This window comes from Podarcis gaigeae (genome assembly GCF_964106915.1).
Source record: "Podarcis gaigeae genome assembly, chromosome: 16".
NCBI classification, from domain to species: Eukaryota; Metazoa; Chordata; class Lepidosauria; order Squamata; family Lacertidae; genus Podarcis; species Podarcis gaigeae.
Window position 1 is genome coordinate 2,446,413 of NC_139693.1, and position 9,366 is coordinate 2,455,778.

Genomic DNA, 9,366 nt, shown 5'->3' on the forward strand with positions numbered 1-9,366 from the left:
AGGCATTATGGGATGGAGATGCCACCACCAAGAAGCTTGAGGTCCCCTGATCTAAAGCAGCCTTACCCAGTTTGGGCGGCCTTTCCAAGTTTTGGGGGCCTACAGCTCCCATTGGCTCCCTGCTGGTAGTCTTACAAAAGCAATGGAGCTATCCAAAAGGACTCACCACGTGGCAATACCCTTCCCTACCCTCTCACTAAATTGAAGAGTCTGGTGACTTCTGTTTCAGTGTATCTGAAGAAGTGTTGTTGTTGTTGTTTAGTCGTTTAGTCTTGTCCGACTCTTCGTGACCCCATGGACCAGAGCACGCCAGACACTCCTGTCTTCCATTGCCTCCCGCAGTTTGCTCAAACTCATGCTGGTAGCTTCGAGAACACTGCCCCACCATCTCGTCCTCTGTCCTCCCCTTCTCCTTGTGCCCTCCATCTTTCCCAACATCAGGGTCTTTCCCAGGGAGTCTTCTCTTCTCATGAGGTGGCCAAAGTCTTGGAGCCTCAGCTTCAGGATCTGTCCTTCCAGTGAGCACTCAGGGCTGATTTCCTTCAGAATGGATACGTTTGATCTTCTTGCAGTCCATGGGACTCTCAAGAGTCTCCTCTAGCACCAAAAGTGTGCGTGCACACAAAAGCTCATACCAATAACAAACTTAGTTGGTCTCTAAAGTGCTACTGGAAGGATTTTTTTTATTACAGTGGTACCTTGGGTTACATACGCTTCAAGTTACATTCGCTTCAGGTTACAGACTCCACTAACCCAGAAATAGTGCTTCAGGTTAAGACCTTTGCTTCAGGATGAGAACAGAAATTGTGCTCCGGCAGCGCGGCGGCAGCAGGAGGCCCCATTAGCTAAAGTGGTGCTTCAGGTTAAGAACAGTTTCAGGTTAAGTACGGACCTCCGGAACGAATTAAGTACTTAACCTGAGATACAACTGTATTTTGTTTTGACTACGGCAGACCAACACGGCTACCTACCTGTAACCATGAAAGTAGTTGTTGAGGTTTTTTCAGGAAGACACCAAAAATTCCCTGGTATCAATGTCAAGCTCACTGGTCTGTAGTTACCTGGGTCTTCCTTTCTCCCCTTTTTGAAGATGGAGACAACATTTGGCCACCACCAGTCTGAGGAACCTCACCTGTTCTCCAAGAATTATCAAAGATAATAGACAAAGGCTCTGAGATTACATCTGCAAGCTCCTTTAGTACCCTTGGATGCAGCTCATCAGGCCCTGGAGATTTGAATTCATTTAGATTAGCCAGGTGTTCCCTTACTTTCCCTTTCTTGGACTGCTACTCCCTTTCCCCCTTCATTTAGTCTGTTATCTACAGGTTGGACACTTCTTTCCTTTTGTGTGAAGGCAGAGACAAAGCAGGTGTTGAGCAGTTCCGCCTTCTCTCTGTCACCCAACAGCATTTCTCTGTGTTTCCCACGCAGAGGACCTACCACTTGCTTGTTCTTCCTCTTGCTTCGAACATAGCTGGATAAACCTTTGTTGTTACTTTTAACCTCTCTTGCAAGCCTGAGCTCATTCTGAGCTTTGGCCTGCCAGACCTTCTCTCTGCAAGTGTTGGTTACTCATCTTCCTTTGTGATTTCTCCTTTCTTCCATTTCTTATACTTTGTTGTTTAGGGCCCTCGTATTTACGGGACCACCTCTCCTGGTCTGCCCCGCAGAGGACCTTAAGGTCCATGAATAACCATAGTTTAGAGGTCCCGGGCCCTGAGGAAGCCAGACTATCCTCCGCCAGGGCCTTCTCAGTGATGGCTCTGACCTGGTGGAATGCTCTGTCCCATGAGAGCAGGGCCCTTCAGGATTTAACCTCCTTCCGCAGGGCCTGTAAGACAGAGCTATTCCGCCTGGCTTTCAGTTTGAACTTAGCCTGATCTTTTATTCCCCTTCCTTTCCTCCCTCTCCCCTTTTTATGAAGATCACCTGCTCTGACACCCCACAGCTAATTCTCCCCTGGTCTCCTCGCTGGCCCAAATAGGACTAATTTAGCCAGCTAGCCCTGGGGTGATCTAATGTTTATTGGATGGATTTCCCCCCTAAATTGATTTTTGAATTCTGAATTTATTGTTCTTCACGTTTTATACTGTATTTTATGCTGTTTTTTGTTGCATCAATTAAGTGTTTGTTGTTAGCTGCCCTGAGCCCGGTTTTCTGAACCGAGAAGGGTGGGGTATAAATAAAAAATTATTATTATTTATTATTATACATGCTCTTCTTAAATGTCAGTTCATCTGTAAGCTCCTTATGTAGCCGCACCAGTTTATTTAGATGCCTCCCACTTTTTATTCCTCGTTGGAATTGTCTGCATGTATGCCTTCAAAATTTCACCTCTGAGAAACTCCCGTCCATCTTGGACTTCCTTCTCTTGGGGTATTTCTGACCATGGGATCTCACCCAGTAGTTCTTTCAGCTTTTTGAAATCAGTCTAATTCTTAAAGTCCAGAGTGCATGTCCGAATGCACTCAGTTTTCCCTTGCCTCTGTATCGTGAAACCCAGGAGGGCTGATCACTTTCTCCCAAGGTTCCTGTTACTTCCACTTTGTTAATCAGTTGCTCCCTGTTGGTGAGGACCAGTTCCATGACAGATGAATCCCTTGTTGCTTCTTCCACTTTCTGGGAAATAAAGGATGAAGAAGCAGGGGTCAAGGAGGCTTAGATAAGCCCTGCTTTCTGTGAGTAAATGGTTGGCTGTGTTTGAAAAAAGCATGAATTAAATTGCATGGTTGTTAAATCCTCACCCATGCTAAGCCTCATTTACAAAATGACTTGAATGAATTCCCACATTCCTCCTCCCTTTAATTCTTGCTTGCTTCCAAAAAGGGCATGAGTAAGACTGTGCTGTAGACAGCGGCGCTAGACTCTTATCTCCAAGTTTGGACTAATTACACCATTGACCCTTTGGATAATGAGATCTTAAGCGAGCTGGTCATTCAGTCTGGATCATCCTCTTCTCACAAACTGGAACATTGCAGTGCAAAATGGAACAAAAAAGAGCCACTCTTACCATTATTATTTTGTTGTTTCCAAAGTTAGTCATACTCAGAGCAGATCCAAGAAAATTAATGGATGTGACTAACTTAGGTCTCTCTTTTCTTCAGTAAGTAGAACAGAACCATTCGTATTATTCTTATGTGTAACAAATGTACAAAAGGTTATTTAAATGCAACTAAATGCAGTGCTTTTTTTCCCTTTAAAAATGTTTAGGGGTACTCTCATTTTGACTCAAGAAAAACACCATTTTATAGTTCAAATCGGGGAAAATATACAGTAAATGGACAAAAGTACAAAGATTCACAAAATGTTTAGGGGTATGCGTCCCCCTGCGTCCCCTCAGGAAAAAAGCACTGACTAAATGCACAATTATGTGAATGAAATGGTCTAAGTGGACATTGGCTTTTGGTCCTGCCTGCTGTCAACATGTGGCCCCCAGAAGGGTATGGACTAAAAAAGCTCCCCTGCTCCTGTATGATAAGATGCTTATAGAATCATAGAATTGTAGAGTTGGAAGGGACCCTGAGGGACAGGAGTCACAGCTGAAGAATCCCTGATAGATGGCCACCAAACCTCTGCTTTAAAACCTCCAGCGCAACAGAGTCCACTTCCATTAGAAGTCTGATCCAATGTCAATCAGCTCTTACCATCAGGAAGTTATTTCTAACGTTTAGTCAGAACCCCAGTTCTTGAAACTTAGAATCATAGAATCATAGAGTTGGAAGAGACCACAAGGGCCATCGAGTCCAACCCCCTGCCAAGCAGGAAACACCATCAGAGCACTCCTGACATATGGTTGTCAAGCCTCTGCTTAAAGACCTCCAAAGGAGACTCCACCACACTCCTTGGCAGCAAATTCCACTGTCAAACAGCTCTTACTGTCAGGAAGTTCTTCCTAAGGTTTAGGTGGAATCAATCAATCAAACCTTTATTGCATTAGCATACAGCCATAGCAGGACAAAACAAAAAATGTCCGCTTCTCTGGAGCAGCAGAAAACAACCTTTCTCCCTCCTCTATGTGACATCCTTTTATATATTTGAACATGGCTATCATATCACCCCTTAACCTCCTCTTCTCCAGGCTAAACATGCCCAGCTCCCTTAGCCGTTCCTCATAAGGCATCGTTTCCAGGCCTTTGACCATTTTGGTTGCCCTCCTCTGGACACGTTCCAGTTTGTCAGTGTCCTTGAATCCATTTGTTCGTGTCCTGTCTCCCAGAGCAGCAGAAAACAACTCTCAGCTGACAGCCCTTCAGATATTTGAAGATGGCTATTTTATCTCCTCTCCGTCTCCTCTTTACCCTAATATTCAAAGGCAACACGATGACCAAGTATAACAACACGATGTCACTGTAAACTCTTTGTATAATCTATACAGAACATTGAACAATATGAAATATATGAAATATGCACCCTCTGCAAAACCAAATGAACAGAAATCTCCTAAATCTCTGAAAGTCACAAAATATGCACTCTTGAATGGATTCTCTTGAAAACATAGAACCAAATAAACATAAGTCTTATAGGTCTCTGAAAGTCTTTGTGGGCTATGAAAGTCTCTGATAGAAGCAATGGGTCAGGTTCTTATCAGGTGAAAACAGGCCATTAAAGCTTTGTTTTATGATGTCCAATGCTGCCGAAACAGACGTAGTGAACAGCGATTCCGGATATACCCACTTTATATACATAATTTTATGACCACTGCTCCATAGCAATTGTTGTTATACAACTCCATTCACCATATAGATGAGTTTATGAAGCATTTCTGTATCCTTCTGCTGTGCTGAAGAAGAGTTCCATGAAACAGTGGGTCTATCAGAGACCTATAAGACTTATCAAAAAAATTCCTTCCAGTAGCACCTTAAAGACCAACTAAGTCAGTTCTTGGTATGAGCTTTCGTGTGCATGCACACTTCTTCAGATACACTACCTATCACACCTTCACACTTCTTCAGATACACTACCTATAGATACGGCTACCTATCTGTAACTATAAGACTTATGTTTATTTGGTTCTATGTTTTCAAGAGAATCCATCAAGAGTACAGGGTGCTGGAGTGTGGTTTTTGTTTTCCCAATATGTTACATGGAATATTAATGTATTAGATTATTCTCTTCTCATCATTTCTATGGTATAATGTATTTATGTATATATACAGTATAAGAGTAAAGGGACCCCTGACCGTTGGGTCCAGTCACGGATGACTCTGGGGTTGCGGTGCTCATCTCACTTTATTGGCCAAGGGAGTCAGTGTACAGCTTCCGGGTCATGTGGCTAACATGACTAAGCTGCTTCTGGTGAACCAGAGCAGTGCATGGAAACGCCGTTTACCTTCCCGCCGGAGTGGTACCTCTTTATCTACTTGCACATTGACGTGCTTTCAAACTGTTAGGTTGGCAGGAGCTGGGACTGAGCAACGGGAGCTCACCCCGTCATGGGGATTCGAACCACCGACCTTCTGATCGGCAAGTCCTAGGCCCTGTGGTTTAACCCACAGCGCCACCCATATACACAGTATATATACACACACAAATGTAAGTAAATGCTGTGATTCCTTCACTGCCAGGGGTTGGACTAAATGACGCTCCGAGTCCCTTCCAACTCTGATTCTAGAAGCAGCTTGGAGACCCTTGAGTGACATGCAACTAACAAGTTTAATAAATGAATAAAACTAAATAGTTATTGCTTTTTCTTTTCTCTGCAGATACAGCTACGCTGAGACCAGTAACTAACCAGGAAAGGTGTGATTCTGTCGGCTGTTAGAGTTGTCATGTAGCTAATTTGGGATAAGAGAGGGAGGGGAAAGCACTAAGGTAAAAGCCCAGGAAATGAGTTAAACACTCCATTTGGAGGAGGTGACGGTATAACGGGGCTGAGCTGGGCTGGGCTAGAGATGAATCAAACCATCATCATAGGAGGGTGTTGTCTTCCACAGGTACAATTAAGAACCGTATAAAAAGGGACAGTGCCAGAGTATTCTCCACCCTGATTCTCCAAAGCCGGCAAGCAGTGGCCATTTCTGACTTAGGTGAGTTGGTCTCTTATGGCGTTTTATAACTCATAGGATGGGGGTAGGGGTATTCCAGGAGGTGATTGGGGATAAGTCTAGAAGGAGCCTTGTTTTTTTTGGGGGGGGATGTTATTGAAGTTGAAGAAGGGAAAGGGAAGATGATCAGGAGGAGGGATCCCATTTTCCATGAAGAACGGAAGAAGCTGAAAGTTGGAAGGGGAAATAAATCCATATGGGGAAATATTACAGTGATTTATGAAGTTATGAATGGTATACAGTGAGAGACACTCCTGGGATCATCCATTTAAAGCTTACCAGGAGGAGGTTTGGACGTGGGTGGCGCTGTGGGTTAAACCACAGAGGCTAGGGCTTGTTGATCAGAAGGTCGGTGGTTCGAATCCCCACGACGGAGTGAGCTCCCGTTGCTCAGTCCCTGCTCCTGCCCACCTAGCAGCTTGAAAGCACGTCAAAGTCCAAGTAGATAAATAGGTACCACTCCGGTGGGAAGGTAAATGGCATTTCCATGTGCTGCTCTGGTTCGCCAAAAGTGGCTTAGTCCTGCTGGCCACATGACCCGGAAGCTGTACGCCGGCTCCCTCGGCCAATAAAGCAAGATGAGCGCCGCAACCCCAGAGTTGTCCGCGACTGGACCTAACAGTCAGGGGTCCCTTTACCCGTTACCTAGGAGGAGGTTCATGACTTGGAATGAACATTTGGAATTCAGAAAATGTTACAAGGGCTTAGGAGGATTTAAAACAGATTAATGGAACTGGAGGGTTCCTTGATGAGTGTTAGTCATGATAGCCAAACAGAGCATTTTCATTGAGCAAGGCAGCCTGCCTCTGAATATTAAATGCTGGGCACAATCATCAACAAGCAATGTCACGTGCTTAACGAAATGTTACAAATAGCCCAGATGAGGTGACATCAAGGCTTTCATTGATTAACGCCTCTAAATTAAATACAGTCGTACCTTGGTTTTTGAACAGAATGCGTTCTGGAAGTCCGTTTGACTTCCGAAATGTTCGGAAACCAAGCCGCGGCTTCCAATTGGCTTCCGGTTGCACAGGCACACTGGAAACAATAGCAGAAGGTTTAGCTTCCTAAAAAACATTCAGATTACTCACCCACTTCCGGGTTTTGATCGTTCGGGAGCCGTTAAGTGTGAGAACCAAGGAGTTTGACAACCAGGGTCCAACTGTCTGTGTTGTATTAAAGTATTTCCTTTTGATTGTTCTAAACGTGACAGCCATCTATTTCGCTGAGTGACCGCATATTCTCACATTATTTCTTCTCTCCCATTAATCCACATCTTTCAAAACATTATCAGCTACTGCCACAACACTCAGTATTTCATTTTATTGGTAAACTGGAAAGTCCTGAATGCTTTCAATGATTGCCTGAAACCTTACATCTGCAGAACCTTCTAGAAGATGGCCTCCCTTCTGGACAGCATCCATGACATCAGCAGGGTCTTTTACAAGCACGCCTTGCGTCATGGGGACGGCTTCACCTTGAGCCGGAGGGAGATGAGGAGGTTGATCCAGGAGGAGTTTTCTGAAATCATAAAGGTGAGATGGAACTGATGACTATGTGTCTCTGCAGCTTGTGTCTGGGAAATATATTTCATGATGCGGCTTCCTAGTGGAGTCTTTCTTCGTGGTGTCACCACCCTCTTCCAGGGTGGTGTAGTGGTTAAGAGCGGCAGTCACATAATCTGGGGAACCGGGTTCGCTTCCCTGCTCCTCCACATGCAGCTGCTGGGTGACCTTGGGCCAGTCACACTTCTTGAAGTCTCTCAGCCTCACTCACCTCACAGAGTGTTTGTTGTGGGGGAGGAAGGGAAAGGAGAATGTTAGCCACTTTGAGACTCCTTAGGGTAGTGATAAAGCAGGATATAAATCCAAACTCTTCTTCTCTTCTAAATGCATGAGCATGAACACTAAGGCATCATGACATGTGAAGTTTGCTGTTTTACATTCCATAGCTGGAGAGGTTCCTTTTAAACAAGCTTATAGCTTAGTTACAAGGGACGCAGGTGGCGCTGTGGGTTAAAGCCTCAGCACCTAGGACTTGCCGATCGAAAGGTCGGCGGTTCGAATCCCTGCGGCGGGGTGCGCTCCTGCTGCTCGGTCCCAGCGCCTGCCAACCTAGCAGTTCGAAAGCACCTCCGGGTGCAAGTAGATAAATAGGGACCGCTTACCAGCGGGAAGGTAAACGGCGTTTCCATATGCTGCGCTGGTGCTGGCTCGCCAGAGCAGCGATGTCACGCTGGCCACGTGACCCGGAAGTGTCTCCGGACAGCGCTGGCCCCTGGCCTCTTGAGTGAGATGGGCGCACAACCCCAGAGTCTGTCAAGACTGGCCCGTACGGGCAGGGGTACCTTTACCTTTACCTTATAGCTTAGTTACAGTGTTCCTAGAAGATGTTTACCCCCCAAGAAAGTCTAGAGGGGATTCGGAACAGAGCAAACTAGGTGATTGTTGAAGGAACAGGAATAGCTGAGATATGGGGATCCCTAAAGGTAAAGGTAAAGGGACCCCTGACCATTAGGTCCAGTCGTGGCCAACTCTGGGGTTGCGGCGCTCATCTCGCTTTACTGGCCGATGGAGCCGGCGTCCAGCTTCCGGGTCATGTGGCCAGCAGGGCTAAGCCGCTTCTGGCGAACCAGAGCAGTGCACGGAAACGCCGTTTACCTTCCTGCCAGAGCGGTACCTATTTATCTACTTGCACTTTGACGTCCTTTCGAACTGCTAGGTTGGCAGGAGCAGGGACCGAGCAACGGGAGCTCACCACGTCGCGGGGATTTGAACCGCTGACCTTCTGATCAGCAAGCCCAAGGCTTTGTGGTATAACCCACATAGCAAAGATCTGATGGTGTAGCTGATGTCGTGATGAGGCTGCCTACTCTCCACTCCTGACATTGGGTGTCCCAGTCCTCGCTGACTCTGTATGTGTGAATAAAAGGTCTACTTGTGCAGAAATAAATATGCACTCTTCATTCACATATGGAAACATGTCCTTCCTACACACAATAACTTTGAAAAGTAAAAAAAGACCATTAGTACCACTAAGAATAATTTAGAAGACAAGGGAGAAAAGGAGACTGGTGTGTTTTGGAGTACTGAGCTTGCAGGAATGGTTACAAAACTAACCTCTAACCTAAAAACCGAACGCGCTAAGCCTTTTTTCCGCACCTTTCAGAACCCTTGTGACCCCCAGACCCTGGAGCTGGTCTTCCAACAGCTGGAGCACAACAAAGAAGGCTTGGTTGACGTCAATGGGTACCTGCGTCTCCTCTCCAACATGGCCAAGGCCTGCCTCTATCACTGGGAGCCCAGAGGAGACGTCAGAAGAG